Genomic DNA, 18559 nt, shown 5'->3' on the forward strand with positions numbered 1-18559 from the left:
TAAAGCATATAAATATACAGAGAGAGAGAGAGATTTATATCAAGGAAATGGCTCACATGGTTGTAGAGGCTGTAATATCCCAAGACCATGAGTCAGGATAGAGGCTTCTTCTGATTCACATAGCCGCAGGGGCTGGGAAACAAGATCAGCATGTTGGACAGCAGGGCTCTTGCTCACAGGCTGTGAAGATCAATGAGTCCCAAGATCGGCAGGCAAGACCACAGGTAAGCTGCTAGCTCAAGTCCCAAGAACTAGAGTTCAGGAAAACAGGAGCCAGCTGCAGGATTTAGAATGAGCAAAAGCCCCTGACCCCTGCCAGAACGTTTGCTTACACTCAGTGCAGGCCACATGCCCAAGGAAAGTCCCCTTCAACTGACTGGCTACATCAGATTCCATAATGGGGGTGATCACATATCAAATCTCAACAGGGAAGTGACCACAACATTACACAAGTGCCAAAAACTCAGAATCATAGCCCAGCCAAGTTGACCCAAATCTTAACCATCACAGGCCCCTTTTATCAAGTAACTGTGTTTTAGTGTGTCTTACACATTTGAGCCTCTGAGATCTCATTTCAACACTGCATTAAAAAAAAAGTTTTGAATGCCACAGTCTACCTTATGTCTGAAACTTTCTGAGCATAGGAAATGCTGGTCCTCAACAAATTAATAAATCATTTTCCCGGCAATATTTTCTCAATTGTCTGTCTACCCAATGGTCCTACCAGTTAATGCCCTATATACTATAATACTTAGAAAAAAATCAAAGTTGGGGAGGAGAAACCTTTTTATCAGGAAAACTTGAAAATTACCTTTGTAGCAGAAAATGTTAGTCTATTAATGACAACCACCATTCTGACAAAAAAATAAGAGAAAGCATAATAATTATAGCAAATATTGTTTTGAGAAGTTCATATGTGCTGGATATTGTTCTAACCCCTTTACACTGTAATCATGTATTTAACATTCATAACCCTCTGAGGTAGGTAGCGCTGGTATCTTCATTTTACAGATGAGGTAGCCAAGGTAACTGAGGCACAGGAAAGTTAGGTAAATTTGCCCAACATTACAAAGCTAGAAGTTAACATTGCTAGTATTCCAACTCAGGCATCTGTCTGCATTTCATTTATATATTATTTAAGGGAGAACCCCAGAGACCTAAATTCTTCCGGCCACTGGACTAGCATCCAATTCCTATAGCCTTCTGGTTGTCTAGTTTTATGCCTTCCTGTACATTTCTGTCCTCCTCTTTGTACAAATTTGCTCTTCATCCTACCAGTACGGGTTGCCCCACTTCAAGCAGAAATTCAAACTTTGCCATAGCCTGCCCTGCACAGATCCCTCCTTACCCAATCCTTGCAACTGGTCTCTCCTCCTCAAACTGGAGCTCCTCTCTGAGCACGGATTCAATGAGGTCCTTGTATTCTTCACACTCTGAGAACAGACAGACACACCTGCCCCAGTGGAAAGCTGGACCTGACACTGACGATCACTCATAATATTCATAACCCCAAGGCTAATCCCAAGGACAAAAATAACCCCAGTTCCAGGGTCTTGCTGGGTTTCCATAACTTTATGTCTCAGTCTCCCAGCTGCAAGGCATTTAATCACCCCCATTTTAGAGGCAATTAAAGAGAAGCTCAAGGAACCCTGGTGGCACAATGGTTGAGTTCAACTCCTAAACAAAAAGCTGGCCATTCCAAATCTCCCAACCGCTCCACGGGAGAAAGATGTGGCAATCTGTTTCTATAAAGATTACATCCTAGGAACCTCTATGGGTCAGTTCTACTCTGTCACCTGGGTTTGCTATGAGTTAGAATCGACTTGAAGACAAATGGTTTTTTTTAAAGCTCAGAGACAGGTAAAGTAATTGTTCAAGATGATTCAACCGGTATTTGGCAGAATCAGAATTCATATCCCCTAAATTCTGACTCTGATACATGGGCCCCTTTACCAAGCCTTGTGGCCTCTTCGGTAAAACACTCACCTGGGGCATGAAGTAGCTATTTCCTGTAAGCTTGGGAAGGCCCTAAGGACTATAGGACTGATGGTTCTCCTCTGCTGATTGTTTCAATAATACTGTAATATTCAAAGATTTAAAAGTTTACCTGGATAAAGCTATGTAAAAAAATACCTGAAAGACTTACCTTCGAATGCTAAGAGGTATTAAGTTAGAACTGGTAGAAAGGAGTGTTTCCCATGTGCCAGGCTTTGTTCTAGCAGATTTTCAAGAATTAACTCATATAATTATGCCTGCTACCTGAAGAGGTAGGTACTACTCTTATTACCGTTATAAATGAAGAAACTGAGGCATAGAGATGATAATTTGGATTTGAGCCCAGGAAGTTTTCATTGAGGTACATGCTCTTAATCACTGCACTGCATTACCTCTATCCTAAGATCTTAGGTGATATCTTCTCTAGCTTCAAAAATTTTGTCCTGCATTTTTATTGGGATTGTAATGAATAATGTGAAGGTAAACAAAAAATAAAAACCTTAACCTCCCATCCCCCAAAGCTTATCTTTTCACTTCTTTAATAAGTAGTCTTTATTTTTACTTTTTGTCTATGACAGTAAGTTGATTAACAAATTTTATCCTCCAATGATTTGTTGAAAAATAATTGTATATATTCAAAAGCCAACATTTTAATGTCAGCAAGAATCTTCCTCTAATATCCCTGACCCTCTTGTTCCCATGTTCCCTTTAGTCAGTATATCTCTAGCCCTCTCTCTCATTATTAACAGATTTCCCAGTGGGTTTTCAGATGTGAAAGCTGACTGTGGGGAGGGAGGGGCCAGTCTCTACACCAGCCTCCTGGGACTGGTGGTCTCTTCCACTTGGTCTTGTTCTCATTTTGGCCATGTGTCTCATAGCCCAGATGCTGGAGGTCCACCTGGCCTTGCTTGCAGTCTGCAAGGTTCATATTCAGAGAGAGAGAGTGTCATAATATCTCTGAGTTTCCTGGAGATACCATCACCAGAGTATGAGGACTGGCTTCCTTGAACTTATAGGGGAAAAGAATCTTGCTGCAAACATCTGGACTTCCCTCTGTTTCCTGATGATGTTCCCATCTCTAGCTTCCCGAGGCTAGCTTGGGAAGACACAGAGTTAAGCTCCTTTGAGGCAGGTATGGTGTACTAGTGCTTCTTTCTCCCAGTGCAGCTGACAAAATGCTTTTTCAGTAAAAGTTTGAATTGAATCCTGAAATATTTAGGACAACAGTGATGTTACATGTTTGTACGCTCTGAAACGGGTTCCTGAGCAAGAAAAGGCAGTTTTCTGGCTGAACTAGGATTTTAGCCTCTGTTCCTCCCTACACTCTCACTGTGAACTTTGGAAAGTTGCTTTACCCCTTTATGCCTCCATTTTTTCATCTGTTGCAAATTAAGAATAAAATATCCACTTCTACCTCTCTAGTAGTCTGGTCAGGATAAATTTTATTTAGATGAATGAGAGTGAATAGCCTTTAGTTTCTGGAGAGTGTTTTGTTTCTCAGAGAGCAGACAGGCAATCTTTCATCACTTTGGTGACCTTGATCCTGTAGGACTTACTGTATTTCTGCAGCTGGTTGGCCAGGGTGTAGGCAGTAGCTTCAGATATAAGGAATTTCTCTTTGAGGTCTCTGACCTGCTGTTTGCTTTGTGCTAGCTGGGAGAGCAACTCCTGGTTGATTTCCAGGATATTCCTGTCTGTCCTTTGCCTAGAGCAAGTGGTGAGAGCTAATTCCATGCCGAAGCTTATGGTGGAAGGAGTGGAGCCAGAGCTGGGGAGAAGAAAACCAGACAAATAATAAAGACAAGTTAATAGATTATGCTAATGGGTGCATATCTTGATGAATTTACTAAAAATCATTGAATTGTACAGCTAAAATGGGTAAATTTTGCAGTATAAAATCATATCCCAAGAAAGTTTCTTTTTTTTTTTTAAGTGAAAAAAGTTATTTAAACTGGTCTAAAAAAAAAATTTTTTTTTTTAATGATGTAGATGTGATTTATAACTTACTTTTGAGATAAATGTTGTCAGCATCCCATAACACTTGACAGTCCTGAATCACCAAAACAAGGAGCAAGGTCCAGAGCTCAGAGCCTAAGTCACTGCCTCTAGGTCAGGCTCCGAGTGGAGTGCCAGAAGGAGGACCCAGAGCACCCGGTAACTGTTTGGAGTTGCAATAACAGAATTGGAAGGAGAGGGCTGCTATGGAATCTTAGGTGCCCCTGCCTTCCAGTTGCCTGATACACTAGGCTGCCTGGTCTCATCTGAAGGAGGGGACCACCCTCAGCATCAATCTTGGTATATGTGTACCCTATTGCTGATACAAAAGCCCTGTCTCTTTCTAAAATTTAAATATGTTTTCCATTGTTTATTTTTGCAAGCACATAGAAAACATCAAGGAGTCCCTATCTCCTCCAAATTCTTTCATTTTCTTAAAGAATGTCACGAAGTCACTTTTTCTTTTTCATGAGAAGCTTAACGGAAAACTTAAAGACTATCTTGGTGTTCTTGTTCAGCTCTTCTCCAGTCCCCTCCCCACCCCCCACCATTTTAATAGTATAAGAACAAAATCCTCAGCAGTTTGTGAACACATTATAAGATTTTTGCCTTGACTATCTAATATTTTTCTTGCTGCATCCCAATGTTACTTTGGCTTCTTTTCCCTCAGCAGGGAAGCATGCTGGCTTTTCATTAAACTTAAAGTCAAGATTCACATCCCTACCTCCTAATCCTACCCTCCTCTAGTGTGTGAGTTACTTTGTTTTTTCATCTCCATATACATGTTCTATGCTTTTCACTAAAGAGTTTCGTTCTAGCTCCACAGGGTCTCTTTCCATCTTGTCAAAGTCATTGAAATATCTCATGCTAGTTGATCACCTCCCACTAGGCTCATGATTCCTTGGATCCCTAAGGTTTACATACACCTTCCTGAATACATGTACTGGGCACCTATTTTGGGATGGCTTGTAAACTGATGCTATTTTTTATGTTCAGGAGTAGTTTCTGTGGGACACTGATTAGTAGATCTGTTTGGGTTAACCAAAGTCACTGACCTGTGGTTTTCCTGTGTTTGTATTTTCTGACAGGACGTAGTAAAATCAAGATCACGGATCTGTGGTTGTCTGTGGTGATCCACAACATTCCTGTGCAATGGGGTTTAGTGACATAGTATCTGAGGTTTTAAGGAGAGGCATGGACAGAAAAAAGAGAAAGTGATTCCCTGACCCTGACACACCTCTTCACTTCCTAAGTATCCATTCCCCCCTTGGTTTTGTGAACCTGAGACTGGGAAGACTGCATGGAATATTTGTTTCTTCCATTTAGCATCCTGGATTGCCTGCCGATTTGGTGGGTGAGGCCTCTGGAGCCCAGAGAAGAGGGAATGATTTCTGGAGGAGGGAAGTTGTGCAGAGGGGCTACAGACTTCCTGTGGTGGTGGGCCCTATGCTCTGCTGGTCTTGGTAGAATTAAGTACATGGATGAGTCATAAGCGGAGAGCACCATGTACAAGAAAATAAGTTTTCACACTCCTGCTTGTTGTACGTTCCACCAGGCAAATCTTCAGGGAATCATTTTTGATGCTCGTGGTTAAATAGCAGTGGGAACAGTCCATAGCAACCCTTAGCTCCGAAGGTTTGGAAGAGGAGACTCTGGAAAAGGAATGCCTGCGGGCATGTGGTTTGTCCACACTGTTCTCATCAACTCTCTTCTTCAGCAAAGCTTGTGTATTTCCCAGATATTATATCACAGCTACCATACTGGTGGTTTCAGTGCAGGTAATACTTTCTGATGTGGGAGAATTTTGGTCTTCATGACTGGGGCGGGGGGGGGGGTGGTTTCTACTGTCATTTAGTTAGCAGTGGCCAAGGATGTTGCTAAACATCCTGCAATACACAGGAGAGCCCCCTTTCCCCCACAAGAAAGAATTATCAGATGCAAAATATCGATAGTGCTGAGTTTGAGAAACTCAGTGCTCATACCTGAGTGACTAGAAAACATGAATTCCTGACTAATTGGATTTGGGGTCGAAGGAAAACTCTGGAGTCAAAGAGAACTCTTAAGTTTCTCACCTCAGTATGTAAAAGAATGGAGTTGTCATCAAGTAAGATGGGAAAACTGCGGGTGCAGCAGGTTTTAGCAGGAACATCTAGCCCAGAACCCCGGGTCTTGCTTGAAAGTGTTTTCCATCCAGGCTATCTCCATTCATCCATCTGTATGAGTTCTTTTATTAGGTTGGAGATACCTGGGTCTTGGTGTTCAGCCTCCTCTTATCCTGGGCACCATCTATCCTGCCTCCAGCTGGCAAGCTCATCCACTGCCCTGGTTCCCTCAAACATCTCACCACATGTTTTTTCTGTGCAAAGGTGTCTCTAGGTCAGTTGTGAATGAGGCAACTCATTTCTTGAGTTATGGGCAAGGAGGTAGAGTAGTTCCGTGGTGATCTAGTTGCTAGGATTCTGGGGTGAATGACCCTGGGTCAGTTCAGGGTCAGAATCCTTCTTCCATCTCCACATGAAGCAAGTCTTCCTTTATCCCAGGAGGTCTGGGTGCTCCAAGGACCAGAAGTAGAAGAGCCTCAACACCAAGTCCAAATGCTCCCTGTCAGTGGGGTGAGGGTTGGGGAGAACTTGGTCAAGAGTAATGGTGAGGCTCTTCTCCGGTCACACTGGTCTTGCTTCATGTTCATATTGACATGGGTAGAAGTGGCTTTAGACACCCACTAAGCCTCTTACCAAGGTTTACACAGCCTTGCAGAGATTCAAATCGCTGTTGGACTACACCCAAGTTGCTGGTGCTGCTCCAGGGGCTCACATACTGCTGAGCTCTGAATAGCTGAGTGAGAGGACAAGCCAAGTCATGGAGTTTGTATGTACTCTCCAGGTACGTGGGTCAGCTTAGCATTCTGGACTATGTTTGCAGGTAAATTGATTGCTAGGCTTTTGGAAGAGGTGACTGGATGTGATAAATGCTATGATGGGAGGGAGGTGAGGTCATAGAGACCTGTCCTGTATTTAGATGAGGTCGTTCATGGAAGGTGATATTTAGTGACCCAAGAAAGGCAGTATGTGAAGCATGTGTGAACAGAAAACTATTACCAGTGCCGGAAGCAGACAGTATAAGTAAAAAGAAAAAAAAAAAAAAAAAGGGAGTATCAAAACCATGGTATCAGAGCAAAGCCTCACAACTCTACCACTGCTGTGATCATTATCCCCCGTAGCCTCTTCCAGGCACTGCATGCATTTTCTCTTTTGCATTCAGCACTCCCAAGATGGGTTCATATCTGTCTTGTGTCCGTTGTAACCCAGGAGGAGAGCGAGCCAGGGAGGCTGAGCGGCCTGAGCCTGCAGAGGCAGCGTGAGAAGTATGGAGAAGAGATGGCGCAGTGGTGGCTGGTCGGGATTCTTTGCTTCAAGGCCGTGTGGTTGGCTATGCTGTGGGTTCCTGTTGGGGTGTGTGGCTTGAATGGTTTCTCCAGGAGTGGATTGCAAGAGTGGCTGCCGGCGGACAGGGGAGAATGGAGACCATGAGAGTGCAGTGAAGAGATAGGAGGGTGCATTGTTCCAGCAGGAGCTCCAGCCATACTTACTTGTCAGAGGAGACGCCATGATCACGAAGGAAGTTTTCCCAGGCGGTGCTCATCCGTTGCACTGCGGACGTGCTGACCCTTGCGATTTCCTCACTCGTGGGAAACTTGGCTGTATGATTTGTGGTAGCGGTACTGTGTTCTCGCTTTCCCTGACATTCTGCGTTTCACCACAGAGCAATGTTGGGATTGCTACTCTTGTAGGTGTTTTCTAAGTTCCTTCTCTACCTGTTTTTCTTTAAGCCTGTCCATCTTCCTGCTGGATATCTGCATGACCTGCAAAGTTTTTCCATTGCCAGACTGGAACCGCCGACATTGTATTTCAGTCTGTTTGTCTTCTCTTTCTTTCCTTTCCCCCTACCTCTCTCCTTCCATACCCCTTTGGCTCTTAACTGCAGCACCTTCCACTCCTGCCTTGGGGACCCTTCACTTCCACACTCTGACGTAGGCATGTGGGTCGGCTGGCCCACCTGCACTTCCCCCAGCAGTAGCCTTTCCAGCCCTGAGCCACACCCGACCCTCAGCGGGAGAAGCGCACCTGCCTCCTGCTTCCTGGGGACTCTCTGCTCCCACCTGCAGCGAAGAGGCGGCTCTGGATGCGCCCTGGGCCTCAGAAAGGGCAGCGTGGGGTGGCGGTGTGGGGCGGAGTACTGCCGTGGGGAGTCTGTCGTGGGTTTCTTTGGGGTAGGGCCCATGGTGGGGAGCAGGGAAAGTGGGAAGGGGGCCGCGCGCTACTCCTTTGTGCCATCGTAGGTGTCCGCGTGGGAACACAAAGGCCTGTTGTTCAGGTGTAGCTTTCTGGGCTTCTGCTTGTAGCCCCACCTAGGAACTGGGGTCCGCTCCCTTATCTTTTTGTTATTATGTTACTATTCACAGCAACTCTAGGCAGGACAGCATGAGCCCATTGTTGCAGCCCTTGTGTCAATCCATCTCGTTGAGGGGCTTCCTCTTTTTCACTAACCCTCTACTTCACCTCTGTACCAAGCATGATGTCCTTCTCCAGGGACTGGTCCCTCCTGATAACATGTCCAATGTGGGTGAGAGGAAGTCTTGCCATCCTTGCTTCTAAGGAACATTCAGGCTATACTTCTTCGAAGAGAGATTGATTCATTCTTCTGGCAGTCCGCGATATATTCAATGTTGTTCACCAGTACCACCATTCAAAGGCAATTATTCTTCTTCAGTCTTCTTTACTCATTGTTCAGCTTCCATGCATACAGGGTGATTGAAAACACCATGGCTTGGATCAGGCACACCTTAGTCCTTAAAGTGACTTCTTGGCTTTTTAACTGTTTTGCAGGAGATTTGCCCAATGCAATGAGTCTTTTGATTTCTTGACTGCTGCTTCCATGGGCATTGTGTTCCAATGACTGCCTCTAGTCTATGTACAGGTTCCACAAGACTACAATTGTGTGTTCAAGAATTCCAATTCTTCTTAATATTATCCATAATTTGTTATGTTTCACACAGTTGAATGCCTTTGTGTAGACAATAAAACACAGGTAAACATCTTTCTGGTATTCTGTGTTTTCAGTTAAGAGGCATCTGACATAAGCAATGATATCCCTCATTTCATGTCCTCTTCTGAACACATCTTGAATTTCTGTCAGTTCCCTGTGGATGTACGCTGAAACCACTTTTGAATGATTGTCAACAAAATTTTACTTGTGTGTGATATTAATGATATTCTTTGGTGATTTCTGCATTCAGTTGGATTACGTTTCTTTGGAATGGGCACAGGTATGGATTTCTTCCAGTCAGTTGACCAAGTGAAGCCTTCCAAATTTCTTGGCATAGATGACTCAGCCCCCCCAGCACTGCATCTGTTTGTTGAAATATTTTAACTGGTATTCCATCAGTTCCTGGAGCCTTGTTTTACACCAATGCCTTAAGTGCAGTTTGAACTTCTTCCTTCAGTACCATCAGTTCTTGATCATATGCTACCTCCTGAAATGTTTGAAATGTCAACCAATTCTTTTGTTTCAGTGACTGTGTGTATTCTTTTCATCTTCTTTTGATGCTTCCTGTGTCATTTAATATTTTCCCTGTATAATCCTTCAATATTGCAACTCTAAGCTTCAATTTCCTCTTTATTTCTTTCAGCTTAGGAAATGTCAAGAGTGTTCTCCCCCCTTTTAGTTTTCTAACCCTAGGTCTTGCTCCTTTCACTATGTCTTTGTCTTACTGAAAGAATAGTAACTTCATATATTCTTCATGTACATTTATCAATGAACATTTTCCCACATTTGCTTTGTCACTCTCCATATATATATATTTGCTACACCATTTGAGAGTAACTTGCAGACATTTCAACATGGTTTGGTTACTCTTTTCTTTGGCAGCATCCATCAAAACCAGCCACTTGAGGATCTTTCCCCTTTGTCCTCTCAGTGAGGCCCCTCTTACATCTTCAGCAACTAAATAAACACCCATTCCATTCAGACTGTAGAGAAGCTTCAAGCAGAGCTTTATTTAGCTTTTCCTGACACCACAATGGCTAGGTGGGCAAGTGATTAGTCTGTCTGTCCTCAGCACAGGCTGCCCTTTTGACTCCTCCTAGTTGCTTTGGTGGGCAGCAAGGTCCTCGGTCAGCCTGACCTCTGGAGACTCCTTATAGTGAGAAGGCCTTTTCAGAATCTTCTAGGAAGGACGCCTGAATCCTTGGATTGCAGGGTTGCTCAGCAAATGGCAATTTCCTTTCTCTACTCAGTTTAACCTGTTGCTTCAGACATGCCACTGCCTCCTTCTCCTCATTCTATCCTGGTGGTTTCTTGAGTGGAGCAGGGAACCTTCCTTCCTGCACCGTAAGTTGCATATATCTTTGGCATAGTGGGGCTGCTAACCAAAAGGTCTGCAGTTCGAATACACCAGGTGCTGCTGGGAGCCAGGCTGCAAGGGCAGCCTCTCTGCACCCACTGCCCCCAGCATAAACATCAAAGAATTCCTGAAAAGTCAGGAAGAGCCAGGCTGCAAGGGCGGCCCCTCTGCACCCACTGCCCCTAGCATAAACATCGAAGAATTCCTGAAAAGTCAGGAATATCTCTGTCATCTGTGTTATGTTTCTATTTCATTTTCAGCCTGTGTATAGCAGAATGTATAAGCATAAAATTCCATTATAGATTTAGGGACCTTTGGACGGGGCGCGTCCTACTCATAATCCCCTGGTGAAATCTCGGGTAGGGACAGCCCGTGTGTTACTTGGGGATCAACATGAAGTTGTCTTAGGGGAAAAACAAATAGCTCGACTATGGAAAACAAGAATAGGATGGTGAAATCCTGGTATTTACCAAGGCCCTTTTTGTGATTAAACCACCACCCACACATGACCCCATAAAAGTGGAAAAACAAAAGGCAGTGAGTTCTCTCAGCCAATTTCTCAGCCAATTACAGATCAACCTTCTCGTCTACCCCGCTCACTGCTGCGCTTGACTGGTCTTTGGGTATAGAGATTGGGCTAATTGTCCTTGGCATAATCATGGACAATATGACGTAACCCAAAGTGGCTGGACTACAAGAATTTGGCCACCCTGGACAAAATGGACAAAGCCTATGTGGCAACAGTTTTTGCAAAAAGATTAATTATTATAAAAACTGTGGAAAGAATTGCAAGATTAAGCATAAAGTGTAAAGCAGTATGAAGTCAATTGTTACTTTGTGTAAAAATATATCAACAAAATATTCTCTTCAATTAAACAAAAAACTCATTGTACTTGTGTATGTATGCGGAACTGTACTATGTGTCACTTGGAAAATTATGTCTCTGGGAAATGATGTTTATGATTATATCTTGTACTGCCCCTTTATTGATCATGCGATGTTATGCTTTTGTAAGCTTATGATATAAAAGACCATGTAAAAAATAAAGAGAGGCTTCTTTTTCTGCAGAATGAAAATATAAGACACACTACCTCTCGTTCTTTTTCGCCGAACTCTACCCCTCCTCTGGTAACCCTGTTCATTGCTGAGGCTGGCCCCCGGCAAGGTGCTCCTTGGAAACTCTGGGGCAGTTGTACTCTGTCCTATAGGGTCGCTATAAGTCGGAATTGATTTGATGGCAACGGGTTGGTTGTTGTTGAGTTGGCCTGAGCTTTAAATAAGGTGATGTATGTAAGAGGTGCCATCAGTGTTCAATAAAGGTTATCAATTATTTTTTAGGTATTTCCAATGAATAGGCTGTTGCTTATTGATCCAGTTGTGAGAAATTTTGTTTTCATTATGTAGAGGTGTAATCCTGCTGAAGGCTGTAGTCTTTGATCTTCATCAGCAGTGCTTTAAGTCCTCTTCACTTTCAGTAAGGTACTCACAAATAAGATGTCAAGAGAATCAATTAGCATCTAGATTCACTCATAAAAAAAAATGAGAAGAAAATTCCATCTATTTGGAATTATAGAGGCACTTCTACTAATCCTTGTTTCAAAGCAGAGATGAACATGGAAATTAGAACATATTTTGAACTACATAAAAATGAAAATTCTGCATGTACTGCATAATGCACAGCTAAACCTATCCTTAGAGGACAACACACAGCTTTAAACTTGAATATTAGAATTTTAGTGCTGATCATTAATGAGCTAAGTCTCTGCCATAGATTGAATTGTGTCCCCCCAAAATATCTGTCAACTTGACTAGGTCGTGATTCCCATTATTGTATGATTGTCTACCACTTTATCATCTGATGTGATTTCCCTCTGTGTTGTAAATCCTATCACTGTGATGTAATGAGATGGATTAGTTAGTGACAGTTATATTGGTGGGATCTATAAAATTATGTAGTGTCTTGAGCCAATCTCTTCTGAGATATAAAAGAGAGAATCAAACAGAGAGACATGGGGGACCTTATACCACCAAAAATGAAAAGCAGGAGTGCACGTCCTTTGGACACGGGGTCCCTGAGGTGAGAAGCTCCTCAACCAGGGGAAGATTGATGGCGGGAACAGAGCTGACAAGAGAGGGCCTTCCCCTGGAGCCAATGCCCTGAATTTGGACTTGTAGCCTACCTGACTCTGAAAGAATAAATTTCTCTTTGCTAAAGCCATCCGCTTGTGGTATTTATGTTATAGAAGCACTAGATAAATAAGACACTAATAGGTCCAGTTGCGAAGATTTTTGTTTTTGTGTAGAAATTGTTAAATGAGAACCTAATCTGCTGTGTAAACTTTCACCAAAAACACAAGAAAATATTTTTAAAATTTAAAAACAGAAAAGAATTGCCCTGGAGCCATCAAGCCTGTGGCTGGTACCCTGAGGGGTTAATAGGAACCCCAGAATTTTAGCCAATAAGTCCAAAGTGAATGGCCCCTGGGGACCTCTGAACATGCAACTGGTATCTTGAAGGGGTTGTGGGACAATGTGTCAAATGAGAGCTTGGTGGCCCATAGGCCCTTGCTCAGAGGCCATTTCTTTCTCCTGAAAGTGGGGAACCAGGATTTTCACATCCTGGGTTCAGAATCCCGCATCTCAGTCAGGCTTCCCAATTCCAGAATAAAACACCAATTGAAAGTGCACTGGGGCTCTTGCACAGGTCTGAGGCATAGAGAGTGCTCCCTGCAAGTCAGGAGCTGACCCCAGGACCGTTCTGCCCACCAAAGCCACTAGGTGGAGTCAAGAGGACAGCCTGTGTTGAGGATAGACAGACTAATCATATGCCCACCTACCCATTGTGTGTCAGGAAAAGCGAAATAGAGCTCTGCTCTAAGCTTCTCTACATTCTGAATGGAATGGGTGTTTAGTTGCTGAAGATGTAAGAGGGACCTCATCGAGAGGACAAAATGGAAAAGTCCTCAAGTGCTTGTTTTGGGGGATACTGCCAAAAGAAAAGAGTAACCGAACCATGTTGAAATGTCTGCAAGTTACTCTCAAATGGTGTAGCAAATACATATATATATGGAGAGTAACAAAGCAATTGTGGGAAAATGTTCATTGATAAATGCATGTGAAGAATATACAAAGTTACTATTCTTTAAGTAAGACAAAGTAAATTATTATTGTGAAAGGAGCAAAGACCTAGAGTTAGAAAACTAGAAGGGGAGAAAGAATACTCTCGGCATTTCCCAAGCTGAAAGCAATGAAGAGAAAATTGAAGCCTCAAGTTGCAATATTGAAGAATTGTATGGGGAAAACATTAAACAACTCAGAAAGCATCAAAAGAAGATGGAAGGAATACATAGAGTCACTGTACCAAAAAGAATTGGTTGATGTTCAGCCATTTCAGGAGGTAGCATATGATCAAGAATTGATGGTACTAAAGGAAGAAGCCCAAGCTGCACTGAAGGCACTGGCAAAAAACAAGGCTTCAGGAATTGATGGAATACCAAATGAGATGTTTCACCAAACGGATGCAGCACTGCAGATGCTCACTCGTCTATGCCAGGAAATGTGGAAGAGAGTTTCCTGGCCAACCAACTGGAAGAGATCCATATTTGTGCCCATTCCAAAGAAAGGGGATCTAATAGAATGCAGAAATTATCAAAAATGTCATTAAAATCACACACAAGTAAAATTTTTCTGGAGATCACTCAAAAGCGGTCGCAGCAGTACATGGACAAGGAACTGCTAGAAATTCAACCCAGATTCAGAAGAGGATGTGGAACAAGGGATATCATTGCTGATGTCAGATGAATCTTGGCTGAAAGCAGAGAACACAAAACAAAGATGTTTACCTGTGTTTTATGGACTATGCAAAGGCTTTTGACTGTGTGGATCATAACAAGTTACGGATAACATTGTAAAAATAAGAATTCCATAACACTTAATTGTGCTCATGAGGAACCTGTACATAGACCAAGAGGCAGTCATTCAAACAGAGCAAGGGAATACTGCGTGGTTTAAAATCAGGAAATGTGTGTGTCAGGGTTTTTTTTTTCATCATATTTATTCAATCTGTATGCTGAGCAAATAATTTGAGAAGTTGGAGTATATGAAGAAGTCAGCATCAGGATTACAGGAAGGCTTATTAACAATCTGCATTATGCAGATGACACAACCTTGCTTGCTGAAAGTGAAGAGGACCTGAAACACTCTTTGATGAAGAACAAAGACTATAGCCTTCAGTATGCATTGCACCTCAACATAAAGAAAACCGAAATCCTCATAACTTTACCACTAAGCAACATCATGATAAATGGAGAAAAGGTTGAAGTTGTCAAGGATTTCCTTTTACTTGGATTCACAATCAACACCCATGGAAGCAGCAGTTAAGAAATCAAACGATACATTGCACTGGGCAAATCTCCTGCAAAAGACCGAAGTCACTTTAAGGACTAAGGTGTGCCTGACCCAATCCATGGTGTTTTCCATCACCTTGTGTGCATGCAAAAGCTGAACAACTAATAAGGAATTGATGCCTTTGAATTATGGTGTTGGTAAAGAATACTGAATATACTATGGACTGCCAGAAGAACAAACAAATTTGTCTTGGAAAAAGTACAGCCAGAACAATCCTAAGAAGCAAGAATGCCAAGACTTATACTCAGGTGCTTTGGACTAGTTATTAGGAGGGACCAGTCCCTGGAGAACATGATGCTTGGTAAAGTGGAGAGCTGGTGAAAAAGAGGAAGACCTTCAACAGGATGGATTGACACATTGGCTGCAACACTAGTCTCAAGCATAACAATAATTGAGAGGATGACAGAAGATTGGGTGGTTTTAGTTCTGTTTACATAGCGTAGCCAGGGGTTGGAACTGACTGGAAGGTACCTAACAACAACAACGTTCTTTCAACTTTTTTGTGTTTGAAATTTTTTTTAAAAAAAGGCTGATTGGAACTCTTCCTATATTCTAATTTGTTCTATTGAGATGAAGATTTTGAAAGTGAGAGGTTAGTTTTCTGGTATGAGCAGAGCAGGAGTGCTGGCGATTCCCAGTAGCCCAGTACAGGATGCAGCTCCTTCAGGGGTCCCAGCCTCTGAACAACTGCTCATTGCTCCTCACCTCTCCAAGCCTACATGATGTCTTGGACTCTGAGGCTGGGCTCCAGCAGAGTTTTGGAACTCCAGGGGCGGACTCTTCTCAATCGAGTGTTTGCGGTGTATCAGGGCACTTACAAAATGTTTCCCTAACTGGGAATCGGAACCAGGCCACAGAGGTGAAAGCATCTTATTCTAGCCACTCGATTACCAAAGAACTGTGCAGTACATCCTTTGCTTTCACCCTCTGACCTTGCGATCTCTTTGTACATAGCTCTGGGAAGACCCAGCCTCCCTACCCTTCCAGGTGTCACCTTCTCCTTCCAAAGACTGGCTGGAAAGCCATTTCCTCTCGGCTTTCTCCAAAAGGTGAGCCTGCATTTGACACACTGAGAGATCTGTTAGGCCGGTGGTATGCTGAAGAGGCCCACCAGGTTCACAAGACTCACAGCAAGTTGGCTCCTCCTGGTTTCAGCTCAGCCTTGACCTAGAGACACACCTTTGGGAGGCTGCAGCATGTGGAGAGATGCTGGCCTGATTCAAGGCAGTGGACACGGTTGGAGAAGGAAGTGGGAGGGAAGGTGCCTGGATGAGAAGAGGCCTAGCACTCACCCCTGCCTGGATTTTTATTTTTTTTTAAGGACTAGGTATTCAGAAACAGAGGTAACTGGATGGAAGTCTCTTTGAAACAAGGCCTTGGGGCCCTGAACTGAACTGTGGATGTTTTCCCTAAAATCTTCTGAAACTGCAGTTTTCCTGTATTAATTGATGGAAACTCCATCCTACAATGATCAACCCATAAACTTAGAGTTCTTCTTGACCAGATCTTTCCCTCTGACTCCATGTCTAGTTAGTGACAAATTTGTGTTTTCTTGTCTGTGAAGTGTGGACATTGGTCTACACAATCTTTCCTCTTCGTGATCTCTGAATTGAACAAAAGACTTTCCTGATAAAGGCAGGAGATCAATTTAACTTTGGACCCTCGGTTCGCTCAGACCTTAGGGTTCCAAGCTCTTAATCTCAGATGGTGGGGTTGGGCTGCCTTTGCCCCTTCTCTTTAGCTCTGTCTCTCAAAATTAGCCTCTTTCTGGACTTTCCTGGAGGGTGAGCAACAGGCCTGAGACCCGTGTACACTACTTTTCTTGCCAGGTCAAGCGCCCCATAACTTCTTAAGTGTTTTGGTTATGCTACTGCCAGTGCCCTTAATAATTCTTATGTGCCTAAAACCATCCCCTACAGAATCATCTAACAGTTGTCATTCTGTTCTTATATCCTTCCCTTGTTTGCTCAGTTCTCTTAAATGGTTTACTCTCAGTATTCTTCTCCTTTTTCTCCACAGAGAGATCTTGTGATTCCTCTGATTCTTGCCACTTCTGCATGTTATTATGTCTGGCCACAAGCTGAAAGCCTTCACCAAATACAAGTCACACTGCTGGACACAACCCCACCAACTTCCAGCAGATCCAGTTTTGAGGTCTGTAGCTCGTGGGAACTTTGATGTGGGATTTCTCATGAGGTAGGGAGTGTGTTCAAGTACAACTAAAGCATTAGTCTAAAATGCAGCTGTCTTTCCTGTGCAAGGGTGTAACTCCCTAGAGAAATTTTTGTCTTCTGCAAATTCAAGTAGCCTGGTATCACTGTCTCAAGTCAGATAGGTGGAAAGGTTTCACATTGCCACCTTCATCATATGAAAATTCCCACCCCCCGAAAAAAAAGAATTTCCCTGATGAATGTTGGATTGTCTAAGCCGAATCCTTCACCTATTTTCTGGTTCTTGTCCCACTGAAATTTGAACACTTTTCTGAATTTCAGATCCAGAGCTTTGATCCCTGGACCTTAACACAACCTTGGGATGCAGTAACTCATAAGCTATGAAGAAACAATTAGCTGTCAGAGAAAGACATGGAGTATGGATTCATTCTGTAGACTTGAGAAGGTAACAGTGTCCAGCGAATGTTCTTAATCTAAAAGTGCTAAAATTTCTTCTCCACAGACCTGTCTGTAAGTTCAAAGCCCTGACAGTGTAACACATCCCTCTTGGAGTTGATTCCAACTGATCAAATCATAGGATTCTTGAATCTTTCAGGAAGAGCTAAGCTCTGCCTTAAGAAAAGAAACCCAATATAAAACGGTGTAGCTTCCAACTAGGACCCTCTGCTCATTGAACTTGACCCAGAAACCTCCACTGGCTTTTACGTTTGATATATGAACCCTCACGGTTTCAACCAGGACTTTGAACCACGTCTTCCTGGTTCCGTCATGTCTGAGAAGGTGACACCAGAAGAGATCTGAATTTTTCAAATTTGGGTGACCCAGAATTGTAACAGAAATGGGAAAGATTACTGGTGGGAGCCCTGCCAGAAACTTCATCTCCACCTTGGAGAACAAGGGAGATGTTCATTACGCATAGCAACCAAATCTCATGCCTGTGGGATTCTGAGTGGGATTCTGGTGGCCAGTCGTGCTGCTTTGAATGTGTGTGGCTCCCCTCAATTTTAGCAATAATCCAAGCTCATGCTTCAGGCTCCTGAAAGGGCTCACTATGCTGTTCCCAGGTATCCCATTTCAGAGCTTTGACCCATAATTTTTCCCATTCTCCTTATGGTTATGGATCACCCAAATTTTAAAAATTTGGTTCTCTTCCTATTTCGCTTTGTCAGCCATGACTGAACTGATTTGAACTGGATTGACGCTGTAGTTTCAACAGGTGGTGAATGAGAGGTAAAGAATACATTGTTAATTATGAAAAGATACTTCAACGCAGCAGGGTCTGAATTTCATTTCTCTCTTCTCCTCTCCTTTCCATACATATCCCATAAATCCACCTCTTATTCCCAAATCCAAAGATCCATTTAGAACTCATTTACTACCTTACATATGAGCAAAATCTTATTATTGCTCAAGTTGTTCCCAGTTGGTCTGCTGCAATTTTTCTACTTTGTAGACTAATCATGGCCCTACCCTTCTTGCTAAATTCCTTTTCTTGTGTATCTATATGTGTGTGTGTGTGAAAGAGAGAGAGAGACACAGAGACAGGGGAAAGATAGAAAGATTCTTTCATTCATTCATATCTTAGTTA

The 18559-nt window shown here is 43.0% G+C and overlaps 1 non-coding gene across 1 annotated transcript; it reads left to right on the top strand.

Annotated features, from left to right (window-relative positions):
- Window positions 1-7571: 7571 nt before the first annotated feature.
- Window positions 7572-7732, top strand: LOC135230919 (U1 spliceosomal RNA). Its single transcript, XR_010321644.1, has one exon. It is a non-coding gene; the product is annotated as a U1 spliceosomal RNA (small nuclear RNA).
- Window positions 7733-18559: the final 10827 nt, after the last annotated feature.

This window comes from Loxodonta africana, chromosome 3, assembly GCF_030014295.1.
Source record: "Loxodonta africana isolate mLoxAfr1 chromosome 3, mLoxAfr1.hap2, whole genome shotgun sequence".
Lineage (NCBI taxonomy): Eukaryota > Metazoa > Chordata > Mammalia > Proboscidea > Elephantidae > Loxodonta > Loxodonta africana.